The following is a 21,862-nucleotide window of genomic DNA, read 5'->3' as shown; positions in this document are numbered from 1 at the left end:
TCCAGTAATCATACAGCAGTTGCCTGATCAAATGACTACACAAAATATTTGTCTTCCAATTGAAATGTTAGATTTACGAAGGTTTGTAGCTAGAGTTTTCCTGCCTGGCCCACAGTCAGGACAAATCTCTCTCACCTGCCAGTCCCACAGCCTCAGACCCAACCAAGCAAACACAGAGACTTATATTGCTTACAAACTGTATGGCCGTGGCAGGCTTCTTGCTAACTGTTCTTACAGCTTAAATTAATCCATTTCCATTAATCTATGCCTTGCCACATGGCTCGTGGCTTACCGGCATCTTCACATGCTGGTTGTCATGGTGGCGGCTGGCAGTGTCTCTCTCACTCAGCTTTCCACTTCCCAACTTTATTCTCCTCCTTGTCCCACCTACACTTCCTGCCTAGCCAATGGCCAATCAGTGTTTTATTTACTGACTAATTAGCAACACATTTGCTATACAGAACATCCCACAGCAAAGGTTTAAGGAGGCAATAGTATCTTATGGCATGCATTCCCCATATGTAAAGCAAATGTTAAAATCTTGGTCAACATATAATAGGATTGTACCACAGGATTGGTGGGAGCTGGCACAAGCTGTTCTGGAACCCAGTCAAAGGCTTCAGTGGCTAACTTGGTTCAAGGATGAAGCTAAAAACATAGAAAAACAGTGGAGGGATAAAGGAATACAAGTCTGCCAGCATCAGCTTATGGGAGAAGGTCAATATGCTTCAGCACCAGCACAATGTTTATATGATGTCCAAACCCTAATTTTATGTCGAACAGCAGCCTTGAATGCATGGGACAGAGTTGAGGAACCAGGAAAAAAAACTGAGTCATTTACAAAGGTTATACAAGGCCCAAAAGAATCTTTCACAGATTTTTTACAAAGACTGGCTTCAGCAGTAAAGAGAATGGTCCCAGATTCAGAAGCTGGTAGGATAATAATTGAAACTTTGGCCTTTGAGAATGCGAATGCAGCATGCAAAACAATAATCAGGCCATTAAAGGCAAGATCTGCACCTTTGGAAGATTGGATTAGAGACACGATTAATGTTGAAACTCATGAGCATGATGATACGTGGGTAGGAGAAGCAATTTCAAGAGGTTTGAGGAATGTTAGATGTTTTGGATGTGGAAGGCAAGGACATTTGAAAAGGGACTGTAAACAGGTCATTCCTAGAAACAATGTTTCCTCAAGGAACAATGGCAACAGAATGCCCCTTCCTTCTGGAGTATGCAGAAGGTGTGGTAAGGGAAAACACTGGACCAACGAATGTAGATCAACAAGGGACAGACAGGGTAATCCTTTGCCTCAGTCTTCGGGAAACTCCCAGAGGGGCCTCATGCAGGCCCCAATAGCAAATCCAGTTCAAACCTTTCCTGCAGTCATAGAGGAAACCCCTACTCAGAGCAATTAAATAACAAAATGCCTATTGGAATAAGTCATGCTGGTCAGGATGATGAAACAGAGAGAATAGAAAATTCAGGAGAAAACATAAAGAAAATTTTTTGGCAAACTTCTATTAATGAACAAAGACCAAAATTATCGATAAAAATAAATGATGTTTTGTTGTCTGGTCTGGTAGACACAGGTGCGGATGTTACCATAATTGCACCAGAATTTTGGCATCCAACTTGGCCTCTTCAGGAGGTAAACGTTCAACTGTTAGGAATTGGGACATTAAATCCTACAGGTCAAGCAGTTATAGAAAGATCAAACAGAACTCTAAAGGATATGCTAAATAAACAGAAAGGGGTAACAAAAACCCCCAGAAACAGACTGCATAATGCTCTATTAACTTTGAATTTTCTTAATGACAATGAGAAAGGAACAACAGCTGCAGAGAGACATTGGATAATAGAAAAAACTACAGAATTAAATCAGCCTATATACTTTAAGGATGTGCTGACCTCAGAATGGAAACCAGGGTATGTGTTACGTTGGGGACGACGTTTTGCTTTTGTTTCTACAGCAGAAGATAAGTTGTGGGTACCATCAAAATTGATAAAGGTTCGATTTGAACAAGAGAAACCTCTTAATTAGAGGAGGTGATAGTTCATCAACCAACATGAACATCCAATATTAAACTAACTTATACCAGTAACACATGTCTTTTCATTTAATCAGATGGTAACTTGCCAAAAAGGAACATCCCCAAAAATTAGTCTTGGGGAAAGGTTTTTGTTTTTGTCTTTTAGGAGAATGGAGGTTAAGGAATCTGAAGAGTACTGGACAAATGAGACAACTGATCAGCTTTGAATTACAAGGTGCTCAGAGTAATTTTGAGATGACTAGCTGAAATGATCCAGTCTCAAAGACTACTTGAATAAGGACTTGAGATGAACCCTGAACTTTGGCATTATACACAGACTGGATAATGAAGGATATGGTTACCTTTCCTAGAATTTGACAATTAATCTAAAATTTTTCTTTCAGGATAAAGATAACTTCGCCCATACCCAGTAGGAAGCATTTTTAAGAATATGACGCCCACATTCCCAAAGAGGTGGTGTGGGGCAGGTGGTTTTTTGATCTTTTTCATGGGTTTTGGGTCTGGGATAATTTTCGTTGTTTAGGGGGTTGGTTACAAGTTGTTGTCAAGGGTTAGGAAAAAGGCTAAGCAAAGGAGATTAGATTTAAGGTTCTTATTTAAAAAAAAAGAAGAAAATGACAATTACTAGTTTTAAGTATTTTACATTGGATTGGATTGTTTTATACTGTATACAAGTTATATATATTGGAATTGATATTGTTAGAAAATGCTATATGTATATTTCTAATTGTACTTATACCGTTCATTTAATGATGCAATTTTCTGATCCTTGAATGTGATTATTACCAACTATTAGGACATAAAGAAATGAAAGTTAGTTAGTTATAGTTGAAGATTGGTTAGTTATAGTTGAAGATTAGTTAGTTATAGTTGAAAATTAATTAGGATAGAAAGTGAATTAGATACATTTTGGACTTGACAAAATAGGATAAATAATGAAATTGTTTTCTCTGAATTTGTCAAATACAAATGGACTAGAAATTATTTAGACATTGTATATAGTTATTGTACTTTTGTATGTAGTTTTTCTTTTGTTAGTTATAACCTTTTTCTTTTTTTTCTTTTTATTAAATTAGAAAAGGGGAAATGTGGTGGTATTTTATGTTAATAAATAAAGTTGCATGGGGTCAGAGCTATTAGAGCCATAGCAAGTGCGTGGCAGTGGTGGTGTACGCCTTCAAGGACCTGGAGGGCGGTACATACAGGCAGTGACGAGGCAGTCACATGATTGGGTTTACAACCAATCAGAAGCCAGAACAGAGAGACTATAGAGACAGACACACAGGAAGGAGGGCTCCTCTCTTTCGTAGAGCTCTCTTGGCTGAGAAGGATCCCTGAATCAGAAAGGGTGAGGCTCTTGGCTCTGACCTCTTGGCTTTCATCTCTGAATCGGCTCTGTGTTTTCTCTCTGATAAAACCATTGGCTACATCTACACTGAATTACATCTACAAGTATGTTTGGAGTAGAGTGATGTTCTGCCTTAAAATGGGCACACCTCATTAATCCCTCCTTCTTTAATGTTGGTCTCATGTTCACTCACCAATGCCTATCCTCCAAAAGGAATGAAAGCCAAGAGTTCCCAGCATAAAGCTTTGATCTTACCAGTTCCTGACTTCTGAGGCAATACAATTAATATCCTGGAATCCTTGAATTTCAAGAGGCATGACAGGCAGGGAAGTTCTGTTGGTTTCTAGAAACTCCAACTTTCTATTTCCCATTGCTGAAAGATTCAGCTCAAGTCCACTTCCTCCAGGAAGCTTCCCTTTTCCTGTACAGAACTCATTGCACCATTCTCCCGATCATTTCTTCCTTGATGTTTTACACGGAGGCTGAAGATCAGCTTTCTTCCATCACTCTCTGTTCTCTCTACCCTCTCCATTCTCTTTCCAATTTAGACTCTTCAGTATGCCATCATGTTCATCAGTAAATGGTGAAGGCACTGAATAAACTTCCCAAGGACAGTGGGTGTTGCCACAACATAGTGACATCACAGAGGATGCCAGGGCTCTCCAGGATACAATAGAATGTCTAGGGAAGAGCTTCAGATGTCATGGGAACTGACATTGCTTCCCTGCTAATGAGCTTTCCTTACACTAGAAGTCAAGTTGACCTTTGCAGGAGCCTCTACTGGGATACAAAGGAAGCTCTTCAGCATCCCCTTCATCCAAAGCCAGAGATCTCTCCCTGATTGAACATCCTCCAGTTCTTTCCCTGTGTAGAACTGAATCTTTATCTCCTACTGAAATTTTATGTACACAAGGTAATAATATCATAGAAATTTATATATGCTAAAGTTCATCATAAGTACCTGCAACTGAGGTGCCTGGCCACACTAGTGGAAGCCATGAACTGTGGACTGGTGGCTGTGGAGCCCCCATGAGACTGGACTAGGTCCTCTGGATACAGAAGATGGTTGTTTGGCTTGAACTGTTTGAGAGGCACCCAGGCAGGGTAAAGGGATCTATCCATGGTCAATGGGCAGGCTTCTGGAACCCAGTGCCTGTGGTGTGACACCTTGAACAGCCTTGGTTTAGTGTGGATGGTATTGGACCTGCCTAGGCTCAGTGTGTTGGGCTCTGCTGACTGCCCATTGGCGACCTTGATTTGGGGGATATGGGAATGTGGAGTGGCTTGGGAGAGTGGGATGGGGGTGGGTAGAGGGCAGAGGGGGGCTCTGTGGACAGTATGTGGGGTGAGGAGAAAATTTCTTAATAATGAAAAATGAAAAAAACAAAACAATACAAAAAAAGATGTAAAATTTAAAAAAAAGTACCTACATCTCCTTATGTCCTTAGCCACAAGACATTATAGACTTAATGATGACTGAGAAGGACACTTGTTAAACAACTTCCTGGTAAAGAGTCTACAGGAAACAGCTAGGCAGAGTTATGCTAGAGGAAGAGGCTGATACAGCCTAGGAACAAGTACCCATAGGAGTGTGAAATGGTCATGGAGCCTAATGCGACTAAAATCTGTGTCATCGGCATGTATGTAGTGGGTTTTGTCCTCTCTTTTCAGTAGCTCAAAGTAGTCTGCTGTTACTGGGTAGTAAATGTGGTCAGATAGCTGGAGTCTTCCACACAGAACTTGAGTTTTCCTTAGAGCAAAGGATATTCAGGAAAATCCTTTGCAAGCCCCTTCATAGTTAGAAGCATAGACACTTGGGTTGCACTGGACACTCTAGATCAATGGTTATTTTTTTTCCAATTCTCTGACCCTTTAAATCTTTAAATAGCATGAACAGTAGTTCCTCGTGTTGTGGTGATCCCTAAACATAACTGTTTCATTGTTTCTTAACTTTAATTTTGCTACTTTTTTTAAAAAGATTTATTTATTTATTATGTATACAGTATTCTGTCTGTACATATCCCTGCAGGCCAGAAGAGGGCAACGGATATCATTACAACCACAACCATGTGGTTGCTAGGAATAGAACTCAGGATCTTTGGAAGAGCAAGCAGTGCTTTTAACCTCTGAGCCATCTCTCCAGTCCTAATTTTGCTACTGTTATGAATTGTAATTCAAATATTTGATGTGCAGTATATCTGATATGCGACCCCCAATGGGGTGGTGACCCACACAGGTTGAGAACCACAGCTCTGAATGCAGGCAGAAATCTCCTCAAATCCTTTCAGTGATGCTGGGGCAATGTAATTCTTAGTTTTGAGACATGCTTTCTCTGTGTAGCTGTGGAGCCATTCCTGGAATTCACTTTGGAGACCAGGCTGGCCTTGAACTCACAGAGATTCATCTACATCTGCCTCCCAGGTGCTGGGATTAAAGGTGTGCACCACCACCTCCTGCCGATTCTTAGTTTTCATTATCAGACTGAATCAAACTAGTCACCTGGAAGAGGGACTCTCAATGAGGAAATATATAGATCAGATTTACTTGGCGCATGTCTCTGTCAGATTTTATTGTTAATTGAGATAAGAGTCCCTAAAATGGGCAGAATCATTTCATTGTCTGCAACCTGTACTGTGTACATATGAAGAAGCTAGAGCATAAGCATAAGCAAACTGGCAGCATGTGTACATTTGTTTATCTCTGCTCTTGGCTGTGGATGTGATATGATTAGCTGAGTTCCTACCTCAATTTCCCAAAAGTGGAACTATTACCTGGAATTGTGGGATATGATCACTTCTTAACATTCTAAGTTGCTGTGCCTGATAACTCAGTGTAATAAAGATGTTAAGAAAGCACTCTCTGACAGAGGAGTTTTCACAAGTCAGTGAGATGTGTATTTCATGAAATGCTCAACAGCACCATATCTGTCTCCGAGGAAGAGATCCTACTTCCTCCTGAACCCAACCTGTGTTTCCTTGTCAAAGTTTTACAAAGACACAGAGACACCCATAGACTCACAAGCCACTTCATCCTGTCAACAAACGTCCCCTGATATTGTCTTACCCTATCAAGTACAATGCTAAATTCTTCCACTGTGTTATATACAACAAGCTAGACATCAATGAATGAATTTTTCTTTGAATTTCCTGACCATTAAACTTTTCAGATATGGGGAATTGGGTCTGAATTCACAGTCTTGACTTTGAATTTCAATCTTAAGCTATGTCCTTCATTGAAGGTCAGAAGATGCTCCTTAAACCTGAGAGCAAATAGCACCTTAAATTCCAGGTATGTGTGGGTGTAAATAATGACTGGCAGTGTGTCCACTAGTTACCTTAGGTTGGAGATTAACTCCAGGGCTGATGTACACACACCCCTTTGAAAATTTCTCTGTATCCCTCTAACTTCTGTGCTTCTTCATCAAGGTTTATGTAAACAGATTTTTGACGAATTTCCTCCTTCAAAGGTAAATAGACCTTATCAGATGTGAAAAGTCACTTTGATTTTTTTTCCTTCTCCTCCTAGGACATGAAAAAGGCCTTTTTGAGCTACATCAAAGGCTATCCAAGGAGAATAAGGTCTGAAATAACCACAGGTACAGGTTTAAAATGCAGGTCTGTGGAAAAGAGTGCAAAACAAGGGCAGGAGAGCAGGCACTCACAGGAAATTCTTGGTTATGTCTTGGCAGTTTAGCCTCTCTGCGTGTCAGTTTCTTCTACCTAGAGAAGTTGGGTTACACCATGGAGATGGGTGTTGTTACAATGAATGACTTATAAAATCACTTCCTTCATAAGTGGGACTTTGTTTGTTTGTTTGCATGTGTTTTTTGGTTTTTTTTTTTTTTTGGTGAGGGTGATATGCTAGCATTTGTATGAGCTAAGCTGCACATCTCTTTCTGGTGAACATCTCTTTCTGGGAACAGAGGAATCAGATCATAAACTTATAAAAAGTGCTGAAAATGATGCTTTAGAGCAGAGAATCACTTCACTTGGTTGAAAAAATTAACACTTCATTTCATGACTGTTACCAAATATTGTGTGTGGCTCCTGTCCTTTGCCATTTGGAAAGAGTCACCAGCTAGCTATTCTTTATTGATTAACTACTTTCAGATGCTAAAAGCAAAGAAGACCTCTCCTCTTTGAAAGTTATATTTAAAGGTAATTTCTTGTCATATGGAACCTGAGATAAAGTAATTACTGATGGTCACCTTTAATCACTCAGGAGGCAGAGCCATGCAGATTTCTGTGAGTTCAAGGACAGCCTGACATACAGAGCAATATTCAAGACAGGCACAAAAAGTGAAAAGAGAAACCCTGTCTTGAAACAACAACAACAACAACAACAATAATAATAATAATAATAATATTTACTGATGCTCATTCTCATTTTAAAGTTCCTTCTCCATAAGGAAGTCTGTCAGCCATCAAAGGCTTTTGGCCCTTTTGCTTCTGTTAATTGCTGTAGGCTCTTGCATCACTGATGCCTTAACTCAATGATAATTCCTGTCTGGGTACCACTAAACTGATGATCGAAAATCCCAATGTCAGCCCTTGGACCAAACCCATAACAAGCTTGCAGATCACCACAACCAAATAAGGAGAGGCTCATTTTGCCACTGATAATGGGAAAATGGTCTCTGTTTAGAACAATGTCTGCATGGCTATTCCCAACTCTGCAACCTCACTTAGATGCCAATGGCATCCAGCTTCCTGATCGCACTAGAAGATACCTGATGAGCAATACTTCTGGCTTAAATCCCCTATGTTAATGTTAAGATTTTAAATCACACAAAAGACTCTTGCATCCTGGTCCAGTGAGTCTCCATGATAATCTCCTACCCTGATGATGGAGTTTTTTTTTTTTACCAATTAGAAACATCTCCAAGATTTGAGATCACCCACTACTCAAGGGGGGAATCAGAGGACCAAGCAGATGGTATAACAGGCTGACCAGTCTTCTCTCAGAGATCAGATCTCAATTTCAGTTTCCTGAGACCTGGCAGGCAGTTTCTGATGAGAAGTCATAAACAAAGGACAATTAATTACTAGTGCCTCTGACCACAAAGACAAGGGAGACAGGACACACCAGGCCTGGAACTCTGAGCTAGCCCCTATGGTCAATGCACTAGGCCAGCCATCTTTGACAGAAGATCATTGACAAAGCCTAGAACTTGTCCAGGCCTGTACCAAATAAGAAAACTATAGCCTGATCAACAACTAACTAGCCCTGGCAAATTAAAAGTTACTAACATGATTGCCACTAGCATAAATCTATCACATCTAAGATGAGCTGACTTCCTTCGACACTCACCTTCAGCTGTGATTAAAAGGAGGGCATACATCTCTCACATTCTTCGCCATCTTGCCTTTACATAGGATGGCAGGCCCCAGGATCCTGGAAACTTTCTTGAGATAATAAGCATTCTTGCTGATTGCATACATGATGGTGGTCTTATATGGGACTTCTCCATGATGCTAGCAGAGCTACATCCCCAGCAGATGTTTGTTTACTGTGATGGCAGGGATGGAACTAGGGCCCTTACCATGTCCAGTGAGCACCATACCATTGAGTGATGACAGCCTGACATTTTTGTTTATAAACTTTGACATGTATGCACGCTGCCTGATTTGCTTAACACAGCCATGTCCTCAGGGTGACAGTGTCTTCATGGAGTCCTCACTGTTAGACAAAGTCCAAGACGGCTGGACACTCAGAATGTTGGTGTCCCGACTGTTGGAAGTAGCAGGAACATCAAGTATGTGTCTTTGATCAAACCTATTTTCTAGCCAGCATGGTGGCACATTCTTATTTCCATGCACTTGGGAGGCAGGAGAGTCTGCTGAAACCAGGAATGTGAGGCCAGCTTGATAAACACAGTCAGGCACTGCATCCATGTCCAGCTGCACCCATAAATCATGCATGCAGACATCCCCAGCCAGGGAAGGAAAGTCATATGGCACACCAGAAACCCAGAGAGACCTCGGCTGCTCTGATGGGGCATTTGTGCCTGAAGAGGCAGGGCAAGGAAGGCAGCAGAAGATACTGGTTTGCATTGAGGGGCTGGACCCAGGAGTATTCAGAGGCATGGAGGGTTTGTGTTTGAAAGACCCAGCAACAAACCAGTGTGTCTCAGCCTGGAGTGACCCTTTAAGGAAAAGGAGCTCTGAGTCCTGGGCCCAAAGCAGCCAGTGGCCCCATGATCTATGCTGCTGCTGGATGCTGGATTAAGGAACAGGGCCATGTTGGGATTTGCTATAATCGGAAAGTTCAACACAGTATCTGAAGCACAGCAAAGGACCAAAGGAGAACTGGCAATGAGAGCAGAGGTCTTACAGTGCTTATATGAAGCACATCAGGGAAGTAGTGTGCAGGTGAAAGGGAGCAGCAAGCAGTGTCTGTGGAGCTGGGGCAGCCCAAGAGTTCTACTCTACTCTTCTACTCTACTGTGTTTCCTATGGGGTCCGAACAGTTAGCTTGCTCAGAACAAAAGAACTGTGCTTCCTACACACACGTGCCATATCTAGTTCAACTCTGCTTAGGATACTGACAAGAACAGTAGCACCTCTTCAGTCCAATACACTGTACTTGCTGGGAACACACGCGAGTGCTATTTGCACTGGGTAATGCAATGGGAGCGCAATAGTAACTTTCCTTACCAGAAAACAACTCTTGCTTGTAGGACCAGAAACTGCATGGGATTCAACTCCATTTCTGACTGGAAAACAAACACTGGCTCGCCTTACAAGAAACACACTCTGCTTTTTAGAAAAGAGCACTCTTCTACTCTACTGGGTTTCTTATGGGGTCCGAACAGTGAGCTTGCTCAGAACAAAAGAACGGTGCTTTCTACACACACGGGCCATATCTAGTTCAACTCTGCTTAGGAAACTGACAAGAACAGTAGCTCCTCTCCAGTCCAATACACTGTACTTGCTGGGAACAGACGCGAGTGCTATTTGCACTGTGTATGGCAATGGGAGCGCCCCATGATCTATGCTGCTGCTGGATGCTGGATTAAGGAACAGGGCCATGTTGGGATTTGCTATAATCAGAAAGTTCAACACAGTATCTGAAGCACAGCAAAGGACCAAAGGAGAACTGGCAATGAGAGCAGAGGTCTTACAGTGCTTATATGAAGCACATCAGGGAAGTAGTGTGCAGGTGAAAGGGAGCAGCAAGCAGTGTCTGTGGAGCTGGGGCAGCCCAAGAGTTCCCAGAGCCCAGGGGCCATACAGGGGTTAAGCATAATGGAGCAGTAGAATCTCCCTGGACAGGGAGTCCTTTTTTTCCAAGACAGTCTCCATTCTGATAAAGACTAAAGGGCTGAGCCTATGAGATGAGGGAAAATAGTAATGAGGGAGGGACTGCAGAGTGGGGGGAAAGAATGCAACCATGAGTGAAGCAGGGCCATTGAAGGGCCATGGGTGAGGCTGTGCTATAGTTGGGTCTTGCTGGCCTCATGCTGGGCCAGGCCAGATGGTGAAAGGAAGGGATCTTTTGTTCTCTGCTGATTTAAAGAATAAGAAGTCAGGAAATTCAAGATCTCAGCAGTCAGCCAAGCTTTACTAGGGATACACTAGCTGATTTTATGTCAGGTTGACAAAAGCTAGAGTCACCACAGAGGAAGCAAGCCAGTATGCAGCACCCCTCTATAGACTCTGGATCAGCTCCTGCTTCTAGGTTCCTTCCCTGTTTGAATTCCTGTCCTGACTTCCTTCAATGATAAACAGTGATATATGTGTATAGGCCAAAAACCTTTTTCTCCCCAACTTGCTTTTTTTTAATTCATGGTGTTTCATCACAGCAATAGTAACACTGACCAGGACAAGGAGTGAAGTACAAAACAGAGATGGACGCTACCAAGGAGGAGCCAACATGAGATAGTGTGGAGTTTTTTGTTGCTTTGGCTTTTTCAGTTGTTGTTGTTTGGGGGAAGGTGGGGGAATGTGCCCATGAATGTAGATGCTTCTGGATGCCAGTGAGGGCATTGAATCCCTTAGAACTGAAATGGTTGTGGGCCTCCATGCGGGTGCTAGGAACTGAACTCCAGTCCTCTGCAAAAGCAGCAAGCACTCAACCACTTTTTAACAATTACAACAATTTACTTGAAGTGACCTGCTGGGAATGTGCCATGGGAACACATGTGGAAGTCAGAGGACAGCTGTTGGTAGTTGTTTCTTTCCTTCCACTTGGGATTTAACTGACAATGTCAGCTTTGATGGCAAGTCCTCTACCCAATGAGCCATCCCTATGAAGCCCTCTACACACCGAGCCATCCCAGTGGCTCTAGCTTTTACTTTCTAGGGTGTTTTTATCTTTTACTTGATGTTTGTTTCTTCTCCAAACTCCTGCATACAGGAGGCATTCTATCAATGTCTTGTAAACACTAAGTATCATATAAAGGTTACTACATGCAGTAGCTGTCCTGTGTATACCTGGGGAGATTGAAGGAGCCAGTCTGCAGGTAACAGAAGGGTTGATGCTTTTCCTGTCATTGAGCATGAAGATCCAGTGGCCCTAGCTCTCTATTGTGTGGTCCTGGTCATGTTCTGTGTCTTCATGGTGCAGTATTCATGTTCTAGGACAAACACTGTGTCATTTGCAGGAGGAATAGTGGTTGAATCCAGATTCTGGCAATACCAGAGGAAAACAAAGAAAGTAATGGAGTCCTTTACTCCTGAAGACCCTGTAAGTGGGTGGGGGTGGAGGCACATGGGCAGCCATAGTCCCATCCAGAAGGACACCATTTGGGCCTTTACTAGTTACCTGTAGCCTCCAGATTTGGGCATAGTCATGAGACTCAGCATTAGGCAGTCTCCATGATGTGTGCTCGCATGCCATTCGTGGGTCCTCTTGGTTTTAAAGGCATCTATTCTGTTAAGTCTCTCCTCCAGCACTATCCCTTCTGTAACTCAAGAGGCTCCTTAGTGATGGGCACTGACAGTGGTCATTTGGTGGAAGTCACAAGCACATCCAGCATGGGAGATTTTGCTATCCCAACCAGAAGGGTGTAAAATGTGCAACTTTGGTGGTGTTCTTTTCTGGAACTTCCTGTATGATATTTTCAGCTGCAATGCTTAGAAAGAATAGGGAACACATATCAGGTTAGGGAGTGTCCTGGAGAGATGAGTCACCTGCAAGTGTATTCCTGTGGTGACAATTCACCCCTGGAGCATAGGCTTTCTTGTTGTCTGGCAAAGTTAGGGCTCCCTGCCGTGCACAGGCAAGATCATCCCCTGCTTGAATCTTGGTTTATGATAATCTAAATATTATGTTTGCCTCTGCCTAGACTGTGCCTTGAGGAGGGTGGTGTTGTGACTGGATGTCCGCCTTGAGGAAAAGGATTTTCACATCACTCAGCAGACAGCTTCCCCAAGCTGATTATCTTTGCTTCTATTCATGTTGCTGATGTTGCCTTGAAGGCTTGGCTGGCAGGAGTTTTGGGTCTGGTGCATCAACAGAACCCTGCAGCTGAGTTTCCTCCAGGCCCCAGCTGGTGGACCCTGGATCTGGCTGGAGTCTTGAGTGTCTATGTTGTCATGATAATGCCTGCAGCTTTCTCCTGAGGCTGAGTGGATCTCAGATGGTGTGGCCCAGGGTGGTGTCCTCTGACTGGTTGAGGATCCTTGGAGGATCTGATCTCCATGTCCTGAGTAAAGCCACTTCCAGTTGAGCAGCATTTCCTATAATGAGACACAGGGACATCTGTATCTAAAATTCAGTGTTCTCGAATTCCAGATTTCAGGTTTTGGATTAAGTGTGCTCAGCCTGTATTGTGTTTCCATTTCTCCCAGAAGCTGCCTCATAGAGACCTATGTTTGGCAGCAACCAAACCTACCCAGTGGTTATTCAAACTGCCACAGCATTTCCCGTTTCCCTCAGGCACACTGGGCCAGTCCTCTTGGTCAGGTGCTCCAGTTTTTCCTCTAATTTCAATCGCCACATCAGTTGATTGTGGGCATTGCCCTCTACCCATTGCTTGTCTTGTGTGTGTGTGTGTGTGTGTGTGTCACAGGTGTGACCATATGAGATTGTACAACCATATATGCAAACATGGATACCAGGGAGAAATAACATGTATCTTCATTTTGTGACAGGGTTTCACTGAGCTACATGCTCTCAGGATACTTTTATATCCTTCATCCCTTGCTGGGGTTAGAGTCTTCCATGACATTCCAGGATTTGTTTTTATGTAGGTGCTGAGGATTCAGACTCAGGTCCTCAGGATTGCAGAGTGACTGCTCAAACCCTCCGAGTGTCTCCACAGCTCCACTTATTGGTCATTATATTCTCATATCATTGTTGACCTTTCTGTTCAAATATTTTCTAAGTTGGAAATTTTCTCACTACTGTCTGAGGGTTTATTTACAGCCATTTGCCAGCATCTGCAACCAGCAGTTTTTTCTTGATGAGCAGAATTTCTTGATTTGCTTTCAAAAAGACCAATATTCCATTATGCAGTTTTTTTTTTCTTTTCCAGACAGTGTCTTTCAACGTAGTCATTACAGGCCTGGAACTCAGAGACCCACCTGCTTCTTTCTGCCTGAAGGCTGGGACTAAGGACTTGGGCTACCATATCCATCCCTGCTTGTTGATCATGTATGTTCACAGGCCTGTGGAGATGTAACCCAGGCTTTTCATATTCCAGGTGAGAGTGTAGAACCTTCCCATGGTTTGACTTTGTGGAATCATGAGTCAGTGTCAAGGGTGTGCTGATGTTGAGGGTCATCAAGGCCCTGAACACCATGGCCTGATTTACCATGTTTCTATTCTCCGATTTCCCTACAAGGCTTCATGCATGACATTTAGGGGTGTTACCTGGTTACAAAACATGACATTTTCACTCTGAAATTATTAAGGATATGATTTGGAAACATTTATTTTTATTTATTTAATTTTTGGTTTGGTTTGGATTTTTTTCAAGACAGAGTAGCTGTATGTATCCCTGACTGTCCTGGAACTTGGACAGTAGACCAGGCCGCAAACTCAGAGATCTGTCTGCCTCTGCCTCCTGAGCTGGAATTAAAGGCATGTGCCACCATCACCTGGTTGAAATATTTTAATTAGCATTGATTGTGCAAATACTGAGTTTTGTGGTGACATTTTAACACATGACATTTTTATTTTATTAGGGACAGGGTTCATTCAAGTCAACATGTCCATAGAGCTGTCAGAGGACAACTTATGGAAATTGGTTCTCACCCTCCACCGCACTGGCCCTGCAGATGCAGGGTTAAGGCAAGCACCTTTACCCACATACTGAAGCATCTCACTAGCCCAAATTTTTGTTTGTACCTTTTCATGATAAATTTGAATATAGGACTCACACATGCTAGGAAAGCTCTCATTCAGCCAACCCTCCATTTTTTTAAGACTGCCTCATGGTGACAGTTTCCTTTCTTTCTTTGCTTCTCCGACAGAAGCAGTCTGTCACATGATCCTTTGAACTCCCAGCAGATCTGACAGCTCAGCCATCCTGCTCCTCTTCCATGGAAAACAATGAATCCCCACTCTCCATGGCGTTGCTGATAGTCTACCTCACGGTTCCCTGTGTCTGAATTAGAGGAGAATCCTTGAAAAAACTCATAATCTACCTCTTACTGGTGCTCCTGATTGCTAGGCTTGCCCAAAGTTCCTCAATAGCTTGTCTCCAACAGGGCCTCAGGAGAGTAGCAGCTCCTCTACTAGATGAGCAGAGATCAAATGACTAAGGCAGCACAGGGCTTCACAGCTCTGGATTCTACCCTAGGGGCAGACAGTACTCTAGTCTGGGAAATATGTATTTTAGTAGAAACTATTCCAGTCTCTCAGAGCACTTTCTGTTCCTCTTCCAAGAGGTGTGTGTTTTATTACACAGTCACTGGCCTGTGCAGCCTACCATTTTCTTCATAGCTCAGAAATCCTGCAGACAAACTTAAGTCACATTAAACAGTAACTGCTGTTAAAGGAAAAGGAGATCATGAATTAAAAAAAACATTGATGTGTCTATGGAAAGGCTTAGAGGTAGAAAAGCAACAATGCAAATGAGGTAATATAATCCCAAAAAATTATTTTAAAAATTGAAACAGGCTACATGGCCATGTCCTTCAGAGACTAGGGATTTGTGTTAGAGCACACCACATGTTTAGTCACACATTTTCTCTCCGGTTGTTCATCTTAAACCTGTAAAATAATAGTTCTTTTAGGCAGGGCTACACCATTTTGTCCAGTTCTATTTTGGTCAAACTAATGTTACTACTGTAGTTTGGATTTGTGATAAGTTCAGTTCTTTATCCACATTCTCAATTCCCTGTTCTTTGGATGCAAATGGCCAGTCAGAACAATTAATAATCATCTAAAATACATAAAATTGATCACCTCACTACTTATTTCTAATGTGAGCTAGTGTCAAAGGCAAAGACCTTTGAGGCTTCTTCTTGTCCATCCCTTTTTGTAAGGACAGTACACCTGCTTTAAAGTTGGTCAGTGAACTCAATTCTTATACAGGTCCCTCTTCATATGGAAGTTTGCAATAAAATCAGAGGAAGTTGGAGGACACTCATTTACCAGTCTATTTTTACTTCACAATGACCAGTTTAGGTCCAGTCTTGAAGCAGTTTGCAGAACTTTCTTTCCCACACTGGGCAGCAGAAGCAGAATTAGATGTTCAAAGCAATTCTCAACTGCATAGTATGAGGCAAGCCTAAGCAACAGGAGACATTGCTCTAGACAGAAGTAAATAATCAACTCACTTGAGAAAAATGAGAAGAAATTCTTTTTTTTTTTTAATTTTTATCTTGCAATACAATTCAGTTCTACATATCAGCCACGGATTCCCTTGTTCTCCCCCCTCCCGCCCCCTCACCTTCCCCCCAGCCCGCCCCCCATTCCCATCTCCTCCAGAGCAAAGCCTTCCCCACAGACTGAGATCAATCTGGTAGACTCAGTCCAGGTAGGTCCAGTCCCCTCCTCCCAGGCCGAGCCAAGGGACCCTGCATAGGCCCCAGGTTTCAAACAGCCAACTCATGCAATGAGCACAGGACCAGGTCCCACTGCCTGAATGCCTCCCAAACAGATCAGACCAATCAACTGTCTCACCAACTCAGAGGGCCTGATCCAGTTGGTGACCCCTCAGCCATTGGTTCATAGTTCATGTGTTTCCGTTCATTTGGCTATTTGTCCCTGTGCTTTATCCAACCTTGGTCTCAACAATTCTCACTCTGGGAGTCCAAGTAGAGAGAATTGAAATTCTTAATGACCTGAAAAAAATGGAGAATAAAAGAAAAAAAGAGATTAGAGCAGAGATGCATTTAAACAAAATCAAATTTTAACAGTGAAACAAATAATTGTCTTTTTAAAAAGATAAATAGAATTGAAAAAAACACAAGGCTCTATTGACTTTCAAAAATAAAACACCATTCTCTGGTAGAGGGAATGGTATTAATAAGATATCATATCACCATGGCCCTATGTGCAAAGTTAGCTGCTGAGACCTGTGACCTGGCACACACAGCTACAGCTATTGGAAATAACCATGACAAGCAGGATTGAAAATATCTGCATAGGATAATTTATTGTTCAAAATTCAATACTCATGGGCTCAAGCTAACATTCCCAAATTGTCCACCCAAAATCTAGGCTGCTTTCACTCACATGACATGGATCAATACATGCTGGGGAATTACAAAATCACCAATCCTGCCACTATCAGGTGGTATTTCATAATAGTGACTTCTGTAGCTGTTTGCGTACCTTGTTTGCCCCAGCAGAGTACACAATAAATTATTCTTTCTATTCTAGTCTCCAAGCACACAAAAATCCTTTTCCTGCTACTAAAATGGACAGTTGACTACGTAACCCAAATTTTTAATTTAAAATCTCAGTGGTAATTGAGTTCTTCAATCTAAAATTGTAGTTGGTTCAATCACAAGGACAACACAGTGAAATTGATTGTGCTCATGGCTGCCAGAGCCAACATAAGAAAGTTTGTCTCAGAATTTTTTTTTCTACAAGGCTGGAGGTACTTCTCTAAGAGAATATGCCTCCCCAAGGATAAATTTTTCCACACACCTAAAAGTTTAATGAACAAGAATATCTTAAATAATGACATGCATCAAGTGGTAGTTAATGTCAGAAGAGAAGCCAGTCTGACACAGATTTTGCATGCCACTTGTGCTGTCATCCTTAAGTCTCTCTTAAGTCTGGCCTGAGGTAGCCCATTTAACAATATAAATAGGGCAGGAGAATGCAAGTTTAGCCACTTAGGCAGATGGAGATTTATAGAGCAAAATTATCTTTTTGATCATGCAGTATGATCTAAATACAAATATATCATGATGCATGACTTAAAAGAGAAATAGAACATAATGCATAACCTAAAAGATATATTTAAAGAATGCATCAATGCCACAATTCCCACACAAAGGACATAGAACACAAATATAAAAACCAGCATGGGAAAGTCACCTATTCATACTGTGAATGGTGGTCTCAAATGAACAGCTATTCTGAGCTATTCTAACTTGAGAATAAGGCTTCTTTTGCCTAAAAGTAAGCTGGTTCAGAAGACCACAAATGCTTCTATGCAGGACCAGAACAAGTTCATTTTAACTAAGCCCTGACTGCTGTCTATCTCAAGGCTGTGATATCACTGTACAGAATTTTATTTTTTATTTTTGTTTTTTCTGTAGCTTCAGTGGCCCTCCTGGAACTCATTCTGTAGACCAGGCTGGCCTTGAACTCAGAGATTCACCTGCCTTTGCCTCTTGGGTGCTGGAATTAAAGGCATCCACTACAACCACCTGGCTTTCAAGAATTTCATTTTTTACATTTTTTAGTTTTTCAAAACAAGTTTCTCTGTGTAGCCCTGGCTGTCCTAGAACTCACTCTGCAGACCATGCTGGACTTGAACTCACAGAGCTCTGCCTTCTTTTGCCTTCCAAGTTCTGAAATTAAAAGTGTGCACCACGCAGGGCTGGAGAGATAGCTCAGAGGTTAAGAGCACTGACTGCTCTTCCAGAGGTCCTGAGTTCAATTCCCAGCAACCACATGGTGGCTCACAACCATCTGTAATGAGATCTGGTGCCCTCTTCTGGCCTGCAGCCATACATGCTGTATACCTAATAAATAAATAAATCTTTCATTTTAAAGCTTTGTTTTATGTACATGTGTGTTTACCTGCTTGTGTCTGTGTGCAGTACCTGCAGAGACCAGAAGATGGAATCAGAGCCCTTGCAACTGGAGTTATAAGCAACCATAGTTTCTGGCATATGGAGTTAGCTCACTCCCACAGATGAGTGATTGTTGAGTACAATTCATGCCAGCTTGTCCTCAGGTACACCTCAAGCATTGTTCTGGCATTTGAACCTTGGGCTTTCTCACCCAAAGGTCTATCTCTAAAAATTCTTCAAAACTCCACAGCTCTTTGTAGATGCCTGATTGCCTTAGACTTAGACAGACTTCAGTTCAAGTTTCAGGATCTTCTCATAAACTGAATGTTTTCTAGATTCACTACCATTCAGAGCTCCAAACTGAATGTTTTGCAGGCATCGGGGAAGCAGAAAATGATCCCATTCAGACAAGTGAGACTTTACGCTTCAAAGTTCCTTTTCTCTCCTTATAGGAGGTATACACTCAAGAAGGGGAACACCTGACATGTGAGTTTCTGTGCTCCAATTGCTGCCTATTTACCACATTGGAGATAAACTCACTCTTGTGGCTTGGATTAAATGGTCAACCATCTTTTAAAGACTTTTAGTGTCAGTTCCTCTCCTCTTTGTATTCTTTGTATTTTCCCTCATTTTGTGGAGATTTGAGTTTAGAATACTCTTGGACATGTTATCCCACTGCCCCTGCAGGTCATGTGGTGGCAGCTAAGGCAGTGCAGCACCATGACAGGTTCAACATCACACGTTCCTTCTGTGAAGATACTTGTAATGGTAAGATCTTATATTACATGGTTCACATATACAGAATATTTTTATATATGATTATTCATTTATTCGAAGAAAACTGGAAAATGTCAGAGTTTTAATGTCTGTGTTGCATTAATAAATTTTCCTATATCGTGAGTCATCGTACATTTACTAAATGAACTAGGACAGAAAGAATATTTTTCAAGTCCTACTACTGATAGAACTTTTCGGCATAGTGATTTTGTTGATGCATCAAAAATACACCTGGAAAACTAATTACTTGTATACTTGAATCAAGTTCAACAAGCATATTAAGTATGAGGACTGCTATATATCTTCTAATTCCTCTAAGAATCGAGAATGTTATGTCTTTCCATATCCCTATTCTCATATGACTTGTATCCAGAGAGACATATGACATATCTAGTAAAGAAAGCTTAACCAATAAAATTTATTTACCATTCAATTCACAATTTGACTTTCTGTACTCATGGACTTGTGGCATATGGATTAAGGTTTCCTCAAAATAACTGCCATTTGACTCTTGACTCTAACTGCGCCCTCTGTTAGTAGCACAGTCACAACAAGTATACAAAGTACAATACCATTACTATTCACTATGTGCTTATTAGAAAGATTAAAAATATAATTATCACCTCTTCACTATGTATACTTTTGTAATATGAGTAGGATAAAATGAATTAATTGTCAGTTCTATAACATATTTTCCATGGTGCTATGATTCAAATGGTAATATCTGGTAAGTCACTGTTCCCTTGTCTTTTTTTTAAAAGAATGCTTTGCAAATTTAATAATCATTGTTGTACTTTAATCTGTGTTATTTACACTGTTGCTTTTGTTTAAAACTTCCAGGACACATTTTAATTTCCTCAGAGGCACATTTGTATCAATTAGCACAAGAAAATTACCTTTCATCTCCTCTAGAACTTTGAGGATACTCTTCAGTTTTATGGTTTTTCCAATTGTATCCTAAAATATAGTACCAGAAAATATATGTTATTTTCCTTAAAATTGTCCAAAATTTATGTTACTATCTTCAGTGAATCTTAGAATATGACTAATTTATTCACCTAATATTAATTCTCAATCAAATGACAGATCAGCATCCAAAACCTCTTATTTTAAAATGTGAAGGAAAATACACTGTCTTACCTATAATAGTGAGGTTCCTGTAGGTCTCAATCATCACCTCTTTGTAGAGATTCTTCTGGGAAGGATCCAGTAAAGTCCATTCTTCCCAAGTGAAGTCGACATGCACATCATCATAGGTCACTGAATTCTAAAATATCCCATACATGTGTACAAGAGAAACCATAATACTGACAACAATGTAAATGTATACTTCTTTGAGAGTAGAGTCAAATAATTCTGATGCTCCCCACACTTACTTCATGACATACAAATTATAATGTAGTCAACAAGTCACTTTAGAAGGAAACTGAATAGGAGGATCACTTCTGTCATTTCTGTACCCTTTGAATGGAATGTCACCTTGCAAGAGAAATGTTTATTGACAAACATAGAGAGACAATTAAACAGATTAACAGTACAGAGTACACATGAGAGAAATTGTATGAACAATTACTAACTGTAGAGAAGAAAAATAAGATGGATAAACTAGGTGTATTGGCACATGCCTTTAACTGTAGGACTCAGAAGAGAAAGGCCTCTGAGTTGAATCCCAGCCTAGTGTATGCAATCAAGTCTAGGCAAACCAATAGTACATGTTAAGATTCTGTCTCCCAAGCAAAAATCAGTAGAAAAAGAAAGATAGAAAGAACTAAGAAGTTTTTCCTGTAGTTCCTACAAAGTGTTATGCATTTACTTTTGTTCTGTAGTCGTCAAGAATCCTGAAGTGCCCCAATTCAAACTATAACAAAAATATGAATTTACTAAAAGGTACTATAATAGTTTTAAATAGTTATAAAAGGAAACATGAAAGCATTAGCCATAAAAATGTTGATCATAAATAATCAACACATGGCAAGAGAGATGGAAAGCTAGTAAAAAGCTCTTGCTGGTGTTGGATAGAGGTGGGCTCAATTGCCAGTACTTATATGAGGGAACACAACTATCCATTATTCCAAGTTCAGGGTTACTGAGACCATCTTTTGATCACTGTGAGGACCTGGTACCCACATAATGCATATCCATGCATTCAGATAAAATACTCATATTCATTTAAAAATTCAAAATAAATGTAACAGGCAGAGGAAGTTCATGCACCTGCAATGCGATGATTCACATGGCTCAATCAATATTAATATCATGAATACATGCCAAATAGAGAAATAGAATGACAACTGGTGCCAAATTTTAAAATTCAAGATATGAGTGAAGCTCAGTACAACAGCATATGCTTGACATGTACAAAAACCTACATCCCAAGCTCATAACCCAATAATATAAGAACAAAACAGCCAGGAATGTTCACCCACTTTAATCCATGGAATTGGGAGCCAGAATCAGGGGGATTTCTGAGTTCCAGGCCAGCCTGGTGTACAGAACTCCTTTCAGGCCACGAAGCACTACACTGACAAACCTTG

The 21,862-nt window shown here is 41.2% G+C and overlaps 1 long non-coding RNA gene across 1 annotated transcript; it reads right to left on the bottom strand.

Moving 5' to 3' along the window:
• Nucleotides 1–16,482: 16,482 nt before the first annotated feature.
• On the bottom strand, nt 16,483–21,438 carry LOC131902001 (uncharacterized). Its single transcript, XR_009376971.1, has 3 exons — nt 20,469–21,438; nt 20,225–20,285; nt 16,483–16,640 (listed from the first exon to the last, which is right to left on the bottom strand). It is a non-coding gene; the product is annotated as an uncharacterized LOC131902001 (long non-coding RNA).
• Nucleotides 21,439–21,862: the final 424 nt, after the last annotated feature.

The sequence above is a fragment of the Peromyscus eremicus genome, unplaced genomic scaffold (genome assembly GCF_949786415.1).
Source record: "Peromyscus eremicus unplaced genomic scaffold, PerEre_H2_v1 PerEre#2#unplaced_1124, whole genome shotgun sequence".
In the NCBI taxonomy this organism is placed as follows: domain Eukaryota; kingdom Metazoa; phylum Chordata; class Mammalia; order Rodentia; family Cricetidae; genus Peromyscus; species Peromyscus eremicus.
This window is presented reverse-complemented; position numbering and strand designations above follow the sequence as displayed.